Here is a 16,502-nt window from a genome sequence, read left to right on the forward strand (position 1 = left end):
AGCTTAAGATATCATGTCTAAAAAATTAAGTTATATCTGATGGTTAATTTGTTGACCCCCCAGCCTCCTGAAATTGAAAAAATAAAAGAAATATATTATTCTACCTTATATCTTATATTTTCATAATAAAATGCACGAAAATGAGGTGTTAATATTGATTTATTTATCATAGTAGTTTATTTCAATCTGCGTTTCCTCTGACTAGCAATCAACGTCTTTATTATCGATAATCATGCCCAGGAAGTGTAATAAAAATACATTTAAAAATAAAATTCAAATGCAATTTATCATATTTATTGTCTTTTATATTGTATAAGAATTTAATACAATGTTTGGCAATTTGTTCTTTTTAAGAAATACGATTTTTGGGAGGGAAAACACAATTATAAATAATTTTTTAAAATCTAGATTCTATAAATTAAAATTCTGAATTTCTCATTCTTAGAATATTTTTCCTTGTGTTTCAAATTCCATAATTTAAAAAAATTCTTAATTAGATGTCACACAAAAAAAATTAATTATTTCATGAAATGACGGAAAATATTTCTTTATTCCTACAGTATAAATTCAAAATATGGAAAACTTAACCTCTTGATTTTTTTCTGTTGACATTTTTCCAAGTTCGTGGCAAAAATAACAATATTATCGATCTTTTTTCCTATTAAGATAGATGATACAGGCAAGTTTCTTTACATTGGATACTGCAAGAGTTACTGTTCTTGCGCATTGCATGACAGGATGAAAAACCCTCATTTGAGGGTTACCCCGTTTGAGTGTTCAACCAGAGTGTTTATAGAAAAGGAAAAAAGACTTTTAATTAAATTCATAATAATTACTATCATCTATGCGAGTAAAATCTAAATATACATGTAGTTTACAAACATCATCCCATACCTGGTGTTGTCTTAGAAGAGTGATGTGAACTCTGGTTAGGGCTGGGACAATACATTTTCTATATCGATATGTATCACGATATTTGAGCCACAATATGATATGTATCACGATATGCTGAATTAGCTATAAAATGTTTTTTTTTGCATTGAAATGAACAAAACATTTCTTCACAAATAAGAATAATTTATTCAAAGAAGTTGTATATCTGTTGTAAAACAAAATTAATTTACACAAGTGGTGTTTATTATTATGTATTTCATATTTTTCAAATTTATATTTTGCATATTTATTTTATATATTTAACCCAAAATGTTAAGTAAACAAGAAAAAACATAAGTCAGATTTTTATAAAATGTTTCTTTTTTGTATTGAAATGAACAAAACATTTCTTCACAAATAAGAATAATTTATTCAAAGAAGTTGTACATCTGTTGTAAAACAAAATTAATTTACACAAGTGGTATTTATTATTATGTATTTCATATTCAAATTTATATTTTGCATATTTATTTTATATATTTAACCCAAAATGTTAAGTAAACAAAGAAAAAACATAAGTCAGATTTTTTTGGCGATATTTTGATATTTCTTCCTATGTATCAATATGCGTATCATCCTCACATTGAATCAATATTATCGATATCTCGTCCCAGCCCTAACTCTGGTGCATATGTTTATTTGTAATATGAAAAATTTAACAATTTCTTTTGTTTTTGTTACAGTGATCTGACTATAACTCTGAGTGAAATTACTTCATAATTAATTCTTTCCCTGATAGTTTTGTTATTAATATGTCAGACTGTTTTGATAAAATGCACTTACAAGGGCACAGGCACTTGTTTCGGTAATAAATTTTTAACCCATAGTATAATAATAACACAAGGTATCCAACTCCAAATTACATGGAGTACCCCCCTCCCCCAGAATCGCACTCATTTACACTTTCAGAGGAAATACACTGTCAAACTGTTTATACCTGCAGGGTTTTTTTTAGGTCTTAAGATCAAGGGCCTGGGCCTTTCCATTTGGGAAAAATAGCGACATTTGGTTTGAAATTGGGAAAAATATCACATTTAATATTTTTGTAAATAAATTCAAATAAGAGGGGTTTTTTTTCATTTGCAAGGTATTTATTGACTTATTTTTCATTCAGTCAATCAGTTTTTGGAGCATGCCTTTTAGATTTATTTTTTTAACACCATTCCTGATATACATGTTACTGAGTTCAGACATTTTTTAACCATATTTGTTTGTTTTGATTCTCTTTTGGGAATTTTCTTTTATGAAATTGGGAAAAACACATACTTTTTACCATTGGGAATGGGGCCTATTACAGGCCCCCTACGACCCCTAAAAAAAACCCTGAACCTGTGTTTTCTACGATAATTTATCTACTCAACCAAATATGGCATGCTCATCTTTATTTTCTTTAGTCTCCGTAAACAGCATCAATACTCTGCTTGCCGTGTGGAAAAGTCGAATTCAACCATGTAATTCGGAGTTAGATACCTTGTGTTATAATTATACTATGGGTTAAAAATTTATTACCGAAACAAGTGCCTGTGTAAGGGCTAGGACTTCATATTTATATTTTGGGCCAACTTTAAAATAATTTTTGTTTGCTCTCAGCCTCTTAATTTTTAAGCATAGATGCCTGATGTAGGAAAATATCGAACACCGGTCTCTAGGGCGCTCTATTTCAGACGAAAATAAATAAAAGTTCGAATTTTTCTTGGAAGTACATCATATTACAATTGTTCATGTGTGATTTATCGATTAAAAAAATTGTCCAACAATTATTGTCTATTAGAACACACGAGTTCTACAGATGATCCGGAAAGTTCTACCGTAATCACTGGCACTGCATTGATAAAATTTCGAACTCGTTGATGCAACAAATCACGACTTAGATTTGTAATATTTATGACCTTTTTGTTTAAAAATCTCACCGTTAAGATTAATGGGGAGGCTGTCTTGAGATAATGGTTAGATTATTGGCAACAATGAAAAAAATTCTCCTTCTATTTGGACATTTACCGCGTATTTCAGTAGCAGCAGACACACAATTCGTATATCGAGCCCGATTGATTTGTATTCGATCCTGAGCTTTTGAGCAGACTTTTGTCAGGACCTTATTTCTAAAATTCTGCATCAATTTTAAGTTCTAACATTAAATCTGGATTCTACAATGCAAATTAAACTATATCCAATGAAAAAAAAAACACAATTAAATTCCATTCAAATAGGATTAAGCCGGAACTATATTTTGTGGCGGAAGGTTTTTTAGAAGAAAATGATCAACTTTTCCCTTTTGAAATATAGTAGTACTGTTAAGTTTAGATACCTATTTTTCCATGCTACACAGAGCTGTTTTTTTGCAGTAAAATTTTTTATGCTAGTTCTGAAATATCTATTAAATTATTTCTTATGAATTCTTTCATCATATTGTAACAAATATAGTAAATATATTCTGAAAGTCCAGGGAAAAAATGAACCAATTTTAACAGAAAATTAACAATTTTTAAGGAATTTCTGAAAATTTACATAATAGACCCTCACTTTTGATTTTCTTTCTAAATATATAGGATAACTTTGATCAATCTGCTTAATTTAAGCTAAAGTTTAGGACTTAAAAATAATTATCTTGCTTGTTAAAGTGAGTGCAGAAAGGTCAAATAATTGATTATTAGAAGCAATTTGAAACTTTTTCTTAGTTACAATTTTAATGTGTCTTTTTAAAAGGGACTAATCGTTTATTTTGTCCCATGATTTATTTGGATGAAAACATTGGAGGGAAAACTTCGAAGATGTGATTTTTGATTAAGACACAAATTTCAGTGCAAAATGGTCATATTAAATGTACTGTAGCGCCAAAAAAGCATACTGACTACCATTTTTTGTTTTGATCTTTAATTAAGCTATGTGTGTAGAAACTAAAAAATATACTTGACAAAAAAGTTTAAGACTCTAAATATCAGGATCCAACCTCATTAAAAAAAACACTCACCACCTCGAGTAATCAAAGTTGTCTCCCTTTACACCTGAAAGGAAAGTTTTATATTTATTGATTAATCTCTAAATGCTAAATGACTATAGGGATTTGTTAAGATGAAATACAATTTTAAGATTAAAAATTATGATTTTCTAACAGAAATATACAATGAAAAAACAAAATCGAATCATTTCAACAGTAATGATTGAACTTTATTTGGGATCGTTATTTTTTGTCCCATATTATCAGAAACACTCATGTTACCATGTAAACTTACAATCATTTTATATATGGATGCATGTTCAGACCCGTAGGAAGCAAATCAGTTCATGGGTGGGTGGGGGGGGGGGCTAACAGATATTCTAGACACGCAAAAAAAAAAGAAAGAAAGAAAGAAAAGAAAGAAAGAAAAAAAGAGATCACTTGATAATTAGAATAAAAAGAGGTCACCAGACGTTCTTGCAATAAGTTTTCTTTTCTAATGCATAGTATATACTTGTAAAATTATTGAGGAGGGGGGCACGCGTACTGCTGCGCATTAGCTTTGTTTTTCTAAGTAAAGTAGTAAAGTACATGTATATATATTCAGTGGTAAAATTTTCAATCGATTTGCCCCCCCCCCCCCAGTTCATAAAAGCTTGATGTAATTATATACAGGATAAGTATATATTTTATTTAAAATGTTACAAACCTTGTAAGACTCTCTGCTGGTACTGTACGGTTTAAAATACAATTTTCACTACTGCACTACTGTAGTGATGCAGTTAATGATACAAAAAAGATAGATAGATAGATAGATAGATAGATAGATAGATAGATAGATAGATAGATAGATAGATAGATAGATAGATAGTTAGATAGATAGATCTCTTTTTGATAACAGCAAGGTACTTTCAAGGAAAATTGCATTGGCAGATACATCGGAAGATTTCATCCTATCTTATTTGTAACCTGCCAGGGGAAAATGCAACGGACTATACCAGGATTCAGGTGCTCCACTAACTGATCTTTTTTTTTTTTTTTTTTTTTTTTTTTTTTTTTTTTTTTTTTTTCTACTGCCGATCGAACCTGCCTGGCAACAATAAACGGATGCCCGTCTAGAGTGACTAGTTGTCCTTGTCATTTTTTAGAATATTCGTTTATTAATTTATCTGTTTATAGGGCGGAAGGTGGGGAGGGGGGATAGATAATACATATAATACAGGTATCATATGTATCATTTATAGAAACGATATTTTGGGTGTAAATAAATAATGTTTGTTACAGTGAATAAGAATTCATTTCGAAGATACTCACTAGGATCATTCCCTGGAGCGAGGTTGTAGCTGTAAATTCGTAGAAACAGTTCTTGGCCATCTCCAATGCGTCTTATATTTGTGTAACTAACCTTTAAAATACACAGATATATATATTTATTATATAGTCTATAAATAGTCCCTCTATAATCTTTACAAACGCAAACAGTTCATATACATATGCACTGGATTTGAAGCCGTATTCACCAGAGGGTCAGTGCTCGTGCAGCGGCATTGTGACGTCACAATCATTACCTAACACAACGTTGAAAACAATGGTCGCAATGGCCGGAGCCAGTTGTATGTCTGAGCAGGAAAATTGTTGGACAAGTCTATCGCAGGATTATTTTCCAAACATTTCGATGTCTTACACACAGCGAAAGGAAAACACGGTCGTTGGAAGTTGTATATTGGACTTTTTTTTTTTAATTTTTCTACGACAGAAGTTCGCTAATGAAAATGCAATCATCATAGAGCCTTCAATGTCTTATTCATTCAAATCCTAACTATTTAATAAAACAATTATGGACTCTTTCGGTGGTGAATATGGTTTGTTATTCACCAGAAAAATATCAATATTGACCGAGGCGAAGCTAGCGCGCTTCATGAAATATATGCCCACGTGACAAGTCTGTGTGATTTACACACCAATAAATCACACAAAACTTAAAAACATTCCTTATATTTACATTTTACAAGTTAAAAAGAATCAATGATATACTCAATATTTAAATTTCTTGCTGCCCTATATCGTTACATTTTTATTAACGTCTCTGTAGCCTCATTGTGACGTCACTTTAGCGCGAGTTTCATCGTGTATATTTCTACGCGTGAGTATACACAAAAATGACTTTCAAATCAATTTCACGGTTGGCTTAGTAGAAAAATACAGCAATATATATATATATATATATATATATATATATATATATATATATATATATATATATATATATATATATATATATATATATATATATATATATACGATCATTAAAGCTATATATGGCGTATCTGAGCTAAAAAATAAGATAGAGTGAAGATAAACATGATAATTATTATTTACGTTCAAATTAAAATTTTCACCGATTTTGAACTTGAATATCCTCATGTTTCCATAGTTAGATTGATTTTAAACTGTGTTAATATTAAATGCGGAGTCGGTAAATAAATAGATTATTGTTTTAAATTTCTAATATCTTTGAAACGTGATTGATTTAAATTGTATAATTTATGAAAGTTCTATCTTTATAAAAGTAATAAAACAAATAGAAAAATCTTTTTAATTTTAGTTAGTCTGAACTTATAAAAAATACGCCATATATGACTTTAATTTTTGGCATGTGTACGTGTTAGTGAAACATTCATACCAAAAGCGACTTGTACTGTGTACAAGACAAGGTTGACGAAAACTAGACATGTCCTAATGGAAACTATTCAGAAGGGTAAATAGAATTAAAACACTTTTTTTAACAATACATTGTTTATAAGAAAAAATTATACAAGAACTCATAAAATTTTTCATTGCATGCATATTCCTGTAACCTTCCTTAGAAAGTTTTAAATGAGTTTGATTCTGGGGCCATGACGTATCTTCCAGTGTTACTAGCAGAGGGCCTTCCAATGCTTTCCATTTATCAATCTTTTTCCAAATGACATTGAGTTGGGGTAATGAAATAAATTTGTAAGTTTTTAAGTACAATGTTCCTAATGTTTTTCTTCCATAGAGGTTTAAGGACAGACTTTTTGCCCATTTCGCTATCATTCTTAATTATATATTTTTCGGATTTATCTGAAATTAGTATATCGATTTAGTTTCTGACGCAAGCTATAACATATCTATCTGTCCTGAATTCATCGATATCTTACTCAGAATTCTCAAGAACCTTGACATGAACGAAGATTATCATAGTCGGTACAGAGAACACTTCAACCCAAAGATAACAGACAACTTTTGGAACTCTCTGCAAATACTCAAACAAAGTACACATTGTCTAGTTTCAATGACCAAGATAAAAAAGTTAAACTTAAAAACAGATTAAACAAAGAATGCAAGAGCCATTCAAAGATTTGGTATTTATCATGTAGCTTTTGTGTCAAAACACTCTAACTTTGTAGATATTTTAGAAATTGATATCATGTGGGTTATCATTCCGATTTCAAATGTTTTGGAGATGGCAAAACAAACTGACAACAATTTCCATCAGAATTTAAGTCATGTTGATCAAGGGTATATATTTTCTGTGCAAAAAGCAGTCTGTGTACAAGAACTGTGTACTCTATTATATTACCACAGAGGACAAAATGACATTATGGCATAGAACTATTCCTAAACAACTAAAACACATATTGCTTACATTGCTTCAGGAAATCATCATTAGCTCCACATTGCAAAAAAAAAACACACAAAAAACAAACAAAAAAAAAAACAAAACAAAACAAAACATACAAAAAATAAACAAAAAACAACAACAACAACAAACAAACAAACACACACACACACCTTCCAGCACTCTCCTTCATAACTGGGTAACTAATTATTAAGGAAGAAGCCACAATAATTCTGTATTTGACACAAAATATAGACATGTATTTGTCAAATCAAGCATAAAATGCTCAGGTGATCATGTGGTCTATGGGCTTCTTATGTAAGTATTTCAAATACATGTACTTAAATTCATTACCAGTCTGAAATTAGAATTTAATGATGCAAATTCTGATTAAAAGATAATTCTTGAAAGAAGACTTTTGTTAAAAAATAATAATAATGTATTTGCTTATGGCAGCTTTATGGTGAAGGTTAAAGTTATCGAATGCAGGTCAAACTCCAAGGTCAAGAGATCAGAAATTTTGGTACCCAAATAAAGGTCTTGTCACAAGAAAATACACATGTGAAATATGAAAGTCCTAGACCATCCATTCAAAAGTTATGGTCAATGTTAATTTTTTTTCAAAAATAGACCAAATTAACTCCAAGATAGAGAACAAAACGTCAAATGTGTTGGTTTGGTACCCTAAGGGAATGTTTTGTAACAAGAAATACACATTTAAAATATGAAAGCCCTAGCACCAAACATCCAAGTTAGGGTCAAGGAGAACGTTTTTCAAAAGTAGGCCAAACTCAAAGGTCAAGGTCAAAGAGACAAAATTGTTGATATCAGAAGGAAGGTCTTGTCACAAGAAATGTTATGGCAAAGGTTGAAGTTTTTTCAAAAAGCAGGACAAACTCCAAGGTCAAGGTCAATAATGTTGGTACCTAAGGAAAGGTCTTTTTTTTTCAAGGAATACACTTGTGAAATATGAAAGCCTTGTTTCTAAACGTTCAAAAGTAAGTTATGGTTAAGGGTATGGTTTTCAAATGTAGGTCAAATTCAAAGGTTAAGATCAAGAGGTCGAAATTGTTGGTACCCAAATGGTCTTGTAACAGGAAATACACATGTGTAATATGAAAGCATTAGCTCCAGCCATTCAAAACTAATGGAGTCGCCCGCGTGACGCAGTGGTTAGAACGTTCGCTCTAGAGTCGCGGGATAAGGCGTTGATCCTTTCGTCGCGGGTTTGAATCCCACCTGTGGGACGTGGAGACCGGTCTTCGGATGAGACCGTATAAACCGAGGTCCCGTGTCGCAGTAGGTGCTGACACGAAAAAGATCTCTCACTGCTCAATGGCCCTAAGTACCGAGCATAGGTCAAAATTTGCAGCTCTTCACGTCTCCATATGAGTGAAAAATTCTCGGGAGGGACGTTAAACAATAAACAAACAAACATCAAAACTTATGGCCAAGGTTAGAGTTCTGCTAAACCAGGGTTTTTTTCTGTAGAAAAAATGTAATTTTTCGACAACCGTTTGATCCCTAGCGTGAAAATAAAATTCCGAAACCTTAATGCATATCTAACGAACATCAGCAATCATCTTTCAAAAGATACTATGGCTATTGCTTACTAGTATGTAAGAGGATTTCGATCTGAGAACGAGTTTTTTTTTTATAGAAAAAACGTCGTTTTACAAGTACCATTTGACCCCTAGGAGACAATGAACATTCCGAAACCTTATTGCATATCTACAGTAGACCACGATTCATCTTTCAAAAGATGATTTGGCTACTGCTTAAAATGTAAGAAGAGTTCAAGTAACCAGGGTAATTTGTAGGGGAAAAAACGTAAATTTGTGACCGACATTTGACCCCCAGGTTGAAGTTAAAAAATCCGAATTCTTATTGCATATCTACAGGACACCAGCAATCATATTTCAATAAGACGATCGGCGATTACAACCCATTACCGATATATACACAAATCTGCCTGCAATTGCACAGAATATTGTTTCTTCATTTCTGGGACATATTTTATATCATCATTTTACAACAATGTAAAAAGACTGTGGACCCATCATCGCAAGCCACGGACTCTAAGTGTCCATTAAATTTACATTGATAGAAATAGAATAGGCACAAGAATCCGTAGCTTGTGACGATGCCATCGGCCTCGCATCCAAAGTAATAAGGAAGATTTCACCCCACCCACCCCTCCCTCTCTGTGTTTGTGTTGGGTGTGTCACGAAATTTGTGGTAAATGATGAAAAAATCACTAACTTAATCTTTAGAGTTTTAACCTTGATCCGTACTTTATGACATTATGGAGGTTACAAGGAGAAAAAAAAATAACGTATTAATCTAAGAAAACGATGGGAAGAATATTTGTTTAAAATAAATAATATATTGAGATATAAGTACCTTCCATCATATTGACAAAAAATACCAAAACGCGGAAGTTAGGATGTAGAATGAAAAAAAAAATGGATATCGTACTTGGATATATAAGAAAAAAAGATCAAATGCACGATGACAGCTAATTTTGTTTTAGTCCGAAATTTGGACATGTGTACGTTATCTTTGAATAATCTGGATTAAATTTAAAAACTATACTGAATATATAGTTATAACCCCTAGATATGAAAAATTATCTTAACTCATTATCCCAGGGTTTCACTTTGAAGGAACGCTTACTTGATTAAACCCCCGTCACATTTCCAAAACGACCAACGACCGAAGGATTTTGAGGCAAAAATGGGATTCTTCGGGCGACAGTCGGCAGTTCATCGGCCGTTGTCTTGCCCGATTTTGACCTCTTTTTTGTCGGTCGACCAATTTTGTGCCCGTTGGGCCCAGCTTTTTCTGCTTCGGTGGACGACTTCTTCAATTGAAGCAGTCATTGAACAATCCATCGACCTACTCTAGATCATCGCCCCACCATCCGCAGTTTAAGTCTGTCGTCGACGATGAAAATCAAACTGCGGCTCAGCGTTAGATGATCGGGCGACATTTGCATGGCCTACTCATAAATCTTTAAACTTTTATAGTCATCGGTATTCCTAGGAATTAATGTGACTGCTTCGCGTCGTCCGATACTAGTGTTGACCGATAATGTTTTTCAGCCGACGATACGAGAAAAAATTAAGGTTTCATTAAATGAATTTCTAATACATTTATCAACAAAAGGCTAAATTTAGCTAAAAATTAAAAAAAAAATTAAGGTCCAAAATTTGTATTGTTTAATGGTCTTTTAAGCTTGAATACTGTTCGTTATCTCCATACATTTCATAATTACTAAAAACCTATGAAGAAGGTACTTGGAGAAAAAAACTTTTCTTGTTAAATTTTACTTCTTAATGACAAATTGAAATACAGACAACGCAGTAATTACCTTTGCCTTTACGACGAAATTTCCAAGACCGTCAACTTTTGTTTGGCCTTCAAACCCATACACGTACTCATATCCAGGTTTGAAATGGATGAATCGTGACTGGATAACTGGAAATAATTCGAAAATCAAAATTATTCCGAATACATACAATTTAAATCTGCCCATCTTTACGACATCTTTTGTCAGGCAAGTAACGCAGAATTCTGTGACAGCATTGGAACAGGCGAAGAGATAACACTATATGCACATTTAAATACCCATTGATACGTCATCATTTAATATAATAGCCAAAAAGAATATCAACATTTTACTGAACCTTCATTCAAACAGTTGATACATGTACTATAAAAAAGAAACAAAATATTGAAGTGTGAGTTTTACGGTTGCAGAGTCCAGATTATGTAATTTAAAAAAAAAATTGAGCTAAAAGCAAATCAACTAGAGGTACTTTGAGCAATGAGTTCACAAAATGATACCCCAGCTATCAAAAGAGTATAACGATAAAGTCCTTTTTTGCAATGGGAAACCTTGTCTGATATCGATCAGAACATAAAATAGGAGATGCACAATGACGCTATGTAAGAAAGATTGTGTGAAAGTCCCATTAAGTTTTATTCAGTGGTATAGATCGAAGAGCTGGAACAAGAGATGGCTACCCCCAATATCACAGAAAGAATGGCATGTCAAGTTTTGCTATGGGAAACCTCAAATATCTGTCCAATTGAAACGAAAGATAGAAGGTGCACAATGACATTATGGAGTATAACGTTTGTGAAAGTTTCATTAAGGTTCATCGATACTCTGATAAGAAAGATAACTCTTAATGACATAAATATCTATTATTCCTTTATTAAGTTGTCAAGTTGAAGTGTCTTTTTTGTCCAATTTTGCCCCGCAAGCTATGCTATAATTGTTTGTATTTTACTTACCAGATACATTTCTTTTGGAAAATCATAAAAGTTGAAGAAACATTTTATATGAGTGAGCAGAGGGTTAATGAGCCTTAAATTTCATTCACTGGTGTAGAAGGAGTAGCGGATAAGAGATTGGACCCCCCCCCCCCAAATATTATAGAAATAATGGCAGTGTCCTTGTTTATGCTATGGCAAACCCCAAATAACTGCCCGATCGAAAAGTAGAATAGGAGATGCTCAATGGTACTATATTTAAAAAAGATTCTGTGAAAGTCTCATCAACTTTTATAGAGGGGCATAGGAGGAGTTGTGGATAAGAGATGGGTAACCCCCAATATTACAGAAAGAATGGCAGTATCCATGATTTGGTATGACAAACTTCAAATAATTGTCCGATTGAAACTGAAATAGGAAGTCACAATGACACTGTGTACAATGTATACATGTAAAAAAGAGTTTGTGAAAATTTTATTCAGTGGTATAAAAGGAGATGCGGAAAAAAGATGGAACCCCCCTCCCCCATGTAATAAAAAGAATGAAAATATGCATGTTTTGCTATGGCAAAACCCCAGATATCTGTCCGATCAAAAAATGAAATAGGAGGTGCACAATGGCACTTGGTAAAAAAGATTCTATGAAAGTCTCGTTAATTTCTTTTCAGTGGTATAGGAGGAGTTGCGATAAGAGATGGGTACCCCCAATATTATAGAAAGAATGACAGTGTCCATGTTTTGTTATGGGAAACCCCAACATTTCTGTCAGATTGAAAATAAAATAGAAGGTAACAAAGGCACTATATGACCAAAAGAGTCTGTGAAAATTTCACAGAATTTATTCAGTGATATAGTTGCGGAAAAGAGATGGGTAACAACCCTCCCCTATGTTATAGAAATAATGCCAGTGTCCATAATTTGCTATGGGTAACCCTATACATCTGATACTGACTGCCAATTCCAGTTGTCATTGCCACCACCATCTGTCATTGCCACGTACATATACTACTAAATAACATGCATGCCACGTACATGTACTACTAAATGACATGCTTGCCCATGCAGATTTTATTTACACACATCTTATCCCCCTCTCCCTCCCTCTCTGCATTTCATTATTGAGGTGAAATTCAATCATCTATTATCGATTGACAACAGTTACTTCCATTCATATGTCGACTCGATATATCCAAGTGAACTTGAAATGAATGACACCACACAGTCTTCCACATCTGTTTCATATTTGGATATTTTATAGCTGCAGAACAGTAGCTCTCTGGTTGAGAAAATTCAGAGACAAACCAGAGAGTTTCAGAACTGTGTATTGTAAAAACCTTCAACTTCCTATTTTGGCGCTTGCTTCGAGTATTATTTCTAGTATATGCTTTTCCCCGCTTAAAGGATGGTATTATTTAATTAGCCATATTTTACTTGTATTCCTGATACCTGTCAACGTTTACAAACAGTCCTATATGGCCAACTAACAACTAAATTGTATGATTAACGAGATAACTTTGGCTTTTTCATCGTCAACTTTCCTTATTTATGTAACAATATCCAGCTATCACCTACATATGGTGTTACATCTCCCACATTTCCCAACTAATTTGATACTCAAGACCGTTCACGGTAGCTCAGTCGTTAGAGCGCTCGCTCAGTGATTGGGAGGTCGTGAGTTCGAATTTCGGCCGCGACTGACCTAAGTTGATAAAAAATGGGTAGCAACTGTTCCTTCGCCATGCGCTCGGCACTTTGAAGTGAAAGTTGCGGGTCCTTCGGATGAGACCTTAAAAACCGAGGCCCCTTGTCACGATAAAGATCCCTCACTGCTCATCGGCCCTGAGATCCGAGTAAAGGTCAAAATGGGCAGCCCTTCATCGGAATACTGTAGATTCCTAAATGTATGCGAGGAATAAATTATCGCGTAATTACGCGAGAGCCACCACTCGCGAAATAAAATTAATCGCTTTTATTTTTCTGGTGCTGAAATCAATGTAAAATATCTCGATCAACCGTCTACTCGCGAATTATTGTTCTCGCGATTTTACGTAAAAGAGTCATTTCGCGAAAATAAGTACTCGCGAAAAATAAGGAATCTACAGTATGGTGACGTCTCTATATATGGTGACGCCTCTATATTCTCGAATGGGACGTTAAACAACATACAATCAATCAATCAATCGATACTTAAGAGCATGCTCCGAGTACAATCAATTATTTAACCGAGGCAGGCTACTGGCAGTAAGTTGATGTTACAGGGATTTCAACAACCTCTTTTAAAGTTAGCATTTCGTAAATTCAGTGGTCATTATGATGACCTTGTTAGCAAATATAACCTATCATTGGGTCGTATTTTGGCTGATATGTTTCATACCAATTGTTAGGCCTTTTTTATACTGAATTTGACTACGGAATGTTCCGTCTACCTGATCAATATATAGGGCTCACGGCGGGTGTGACCGGACTACAGGGGATGCTTACTCCCCCTAGGCACCGGATCCCACCTCTGGAATTTCTAGGGGTCCCAGCTTTAAGAGGGCTGGGTGGTTGTGGCCATTTTCAGACTATATTGATCTCCTTTAGAAGAAGAGCTCCATATAAAGATAAACAAAAATGATCAAATTTTAAAACTAAAATGTATGAAATTTTTGTTTGCCAAATGATAGTTGACAGCTTAAGATATCATATCTAAAAAATTAAGTTATATCTGATGGTTAATTTGTTGACCCCCCAGCCTCCTTAAGCCCTCTTTAAAGATTTGTATTGTTTATAGATTTTTTTGGAGATCGAACAATGTTCATTATCTTCCATTTTTCATAACACTTATCCGTAAAATAGAATTAGATACACCGCTTTTTGAATATCTTATTTCTTTTTGACAAAGACTTCAACATCAGCTTTATGAATCAACATATTATTTTGCATTTAAAATGTCACTGCTTTGTAAGACCGTTTTGTAATGCTAACAGTTTGCCGGCGTAACGGAGTATTGACCTGGGTTGAAAAGTGACCCGGGTATGGCACGCCGATTGCTTCAAAATTATTTTCTGCGCGACCTAAAACAAAAATTACACGAGTAAGTAAAAATTTACACAAAGTGAGGAAAATATACACGAAGCTATTGAAATTTACACAAACTATAGAAAAACTGCACAATCAACAAAATATTTACACGATATAGTGAGGAAATTACACAAACGTAAAAACGAAAACTGCACGAGTGAGAATACAACATACGACATAATATGCTACGCATCCTCATTGCGCACATTTCATTAATATTCATTAGAGAACAGTTCAATGTGGCTTGGATGCTTGAAACATACTATAATTACAAAAGGGGGAGTAACGTGTTAGTAATCTTTTTAAAAAAGATTATTTTAAAATTCCGCTAGACTCTCAAGAATATGTACAACGTATATTATACATGTAGATAAATTGACAGGCACACAGTCTTAAACTTGTAGTATATGAACAACCCCGAATAAAAAACATTCTACACGGAATACTTGTTTAGATAAAGTAAAAAAGGGGGATGCATATTACCAGTTGCGTGTTTAATTGTTGGATTTTTTAAAGTATGTCATTCCTCTATAGAGCAATTTCTTTTTAAAGTTTAAAACAATGACATATAGGCCTAAATAAAAATAAAAACATGTGATATAATACAGGAGAGTTAACAACAAATCAAACTCTTCTCCTCCACCACCCATTGTGTGTACTTTTGGTAATAATCAAGGATGTGCATGCGTGACCTTTTCATACAGAGATCTCTCGCTACTGCATGGTTCTGGAACGAAAGACACCTGTACGCTAATCAATTTATAGCTATTTGACACGCCAATAATACCTTTTGATTAAAGATTATATTACTAGCAATTCATACAAAAATTTTGAAACAATGTTGCGATCATCTGGGTTGTGGAATTTGACCGAAAACTTTTTGGAAGTCAACAGTAAAGAAAATCGAGCAAATAATTGTGCAACTTAAATTTTAATATTGAAACGCATATCTCACTTTATATATGTATGTAACAAAGTACATATAGTACGTGTAGTCTTAACTTTTGAGCAACTTGTGGTGATTTCATAAAAACTCCATGAAAATGTAGAAAAAATATACAGTCGTTTTACTTATGTGAATTAAAGTTTAACTTATGTTGTTTTTAATTTATCGGCGGTAGTCTATTTTGAATAGTTAAAAATGCATATAAAGGAGTTAAGATAATTATAAAATACAGGCACGTAGTATCGTTTTTGAAAGCGGGAGGGGGCAGTCAGATTTTTTTTTTGACAACCTACCTGAAAAAACAAAACAGTATTTTTGAAACACATTATAATACCAAATTACTTTGGTTTAAACTATCCTACAACAAAGGGAGGGGGGCAACCAGCTTTTCAGTGGAAATTTACAATAGAAGTAGGTTATGTTTGGAAAAAAAGTGGGGGGGGGGGGCAGACCCCTCCTGATGCTACGTGCCTGAAATATTTTCTAAGAATTTAAGGGTACATAAAATAGTCTATCGAAATCAGGATTGCAATTCAACTGAGCTGTAACGATATTGTAAGACCAAATTCAAGAAGACATACAAGATGAACTTAATTAACTGGGACTTGGCTACACATGCATACATGTATTTATTTTCAATGCAGATTTTTACAATAATAAATTTGCACACGGTAAAACAAAGATTTCTTGAGGTTTATATTC

Source organism: Saccostrea echinata, unplaced genomic scaffold (genome assembly GCF_033153115.1).
Source record: "Saccostrea echinata isolate AGI-Se365-2 ecotype Australia unplaced genomic scaffold, CSIRO_AGI_Sech_v1 ptg000009l, whole genome shotgun sequence".
In the NCBI taxonomy this organism is placed as follows: Eukaryota; Metazoa; Mollusca; class Bivalvia; order Ostreida; family Ostreidae; genus Saccostrea; species Saccostrea echinata.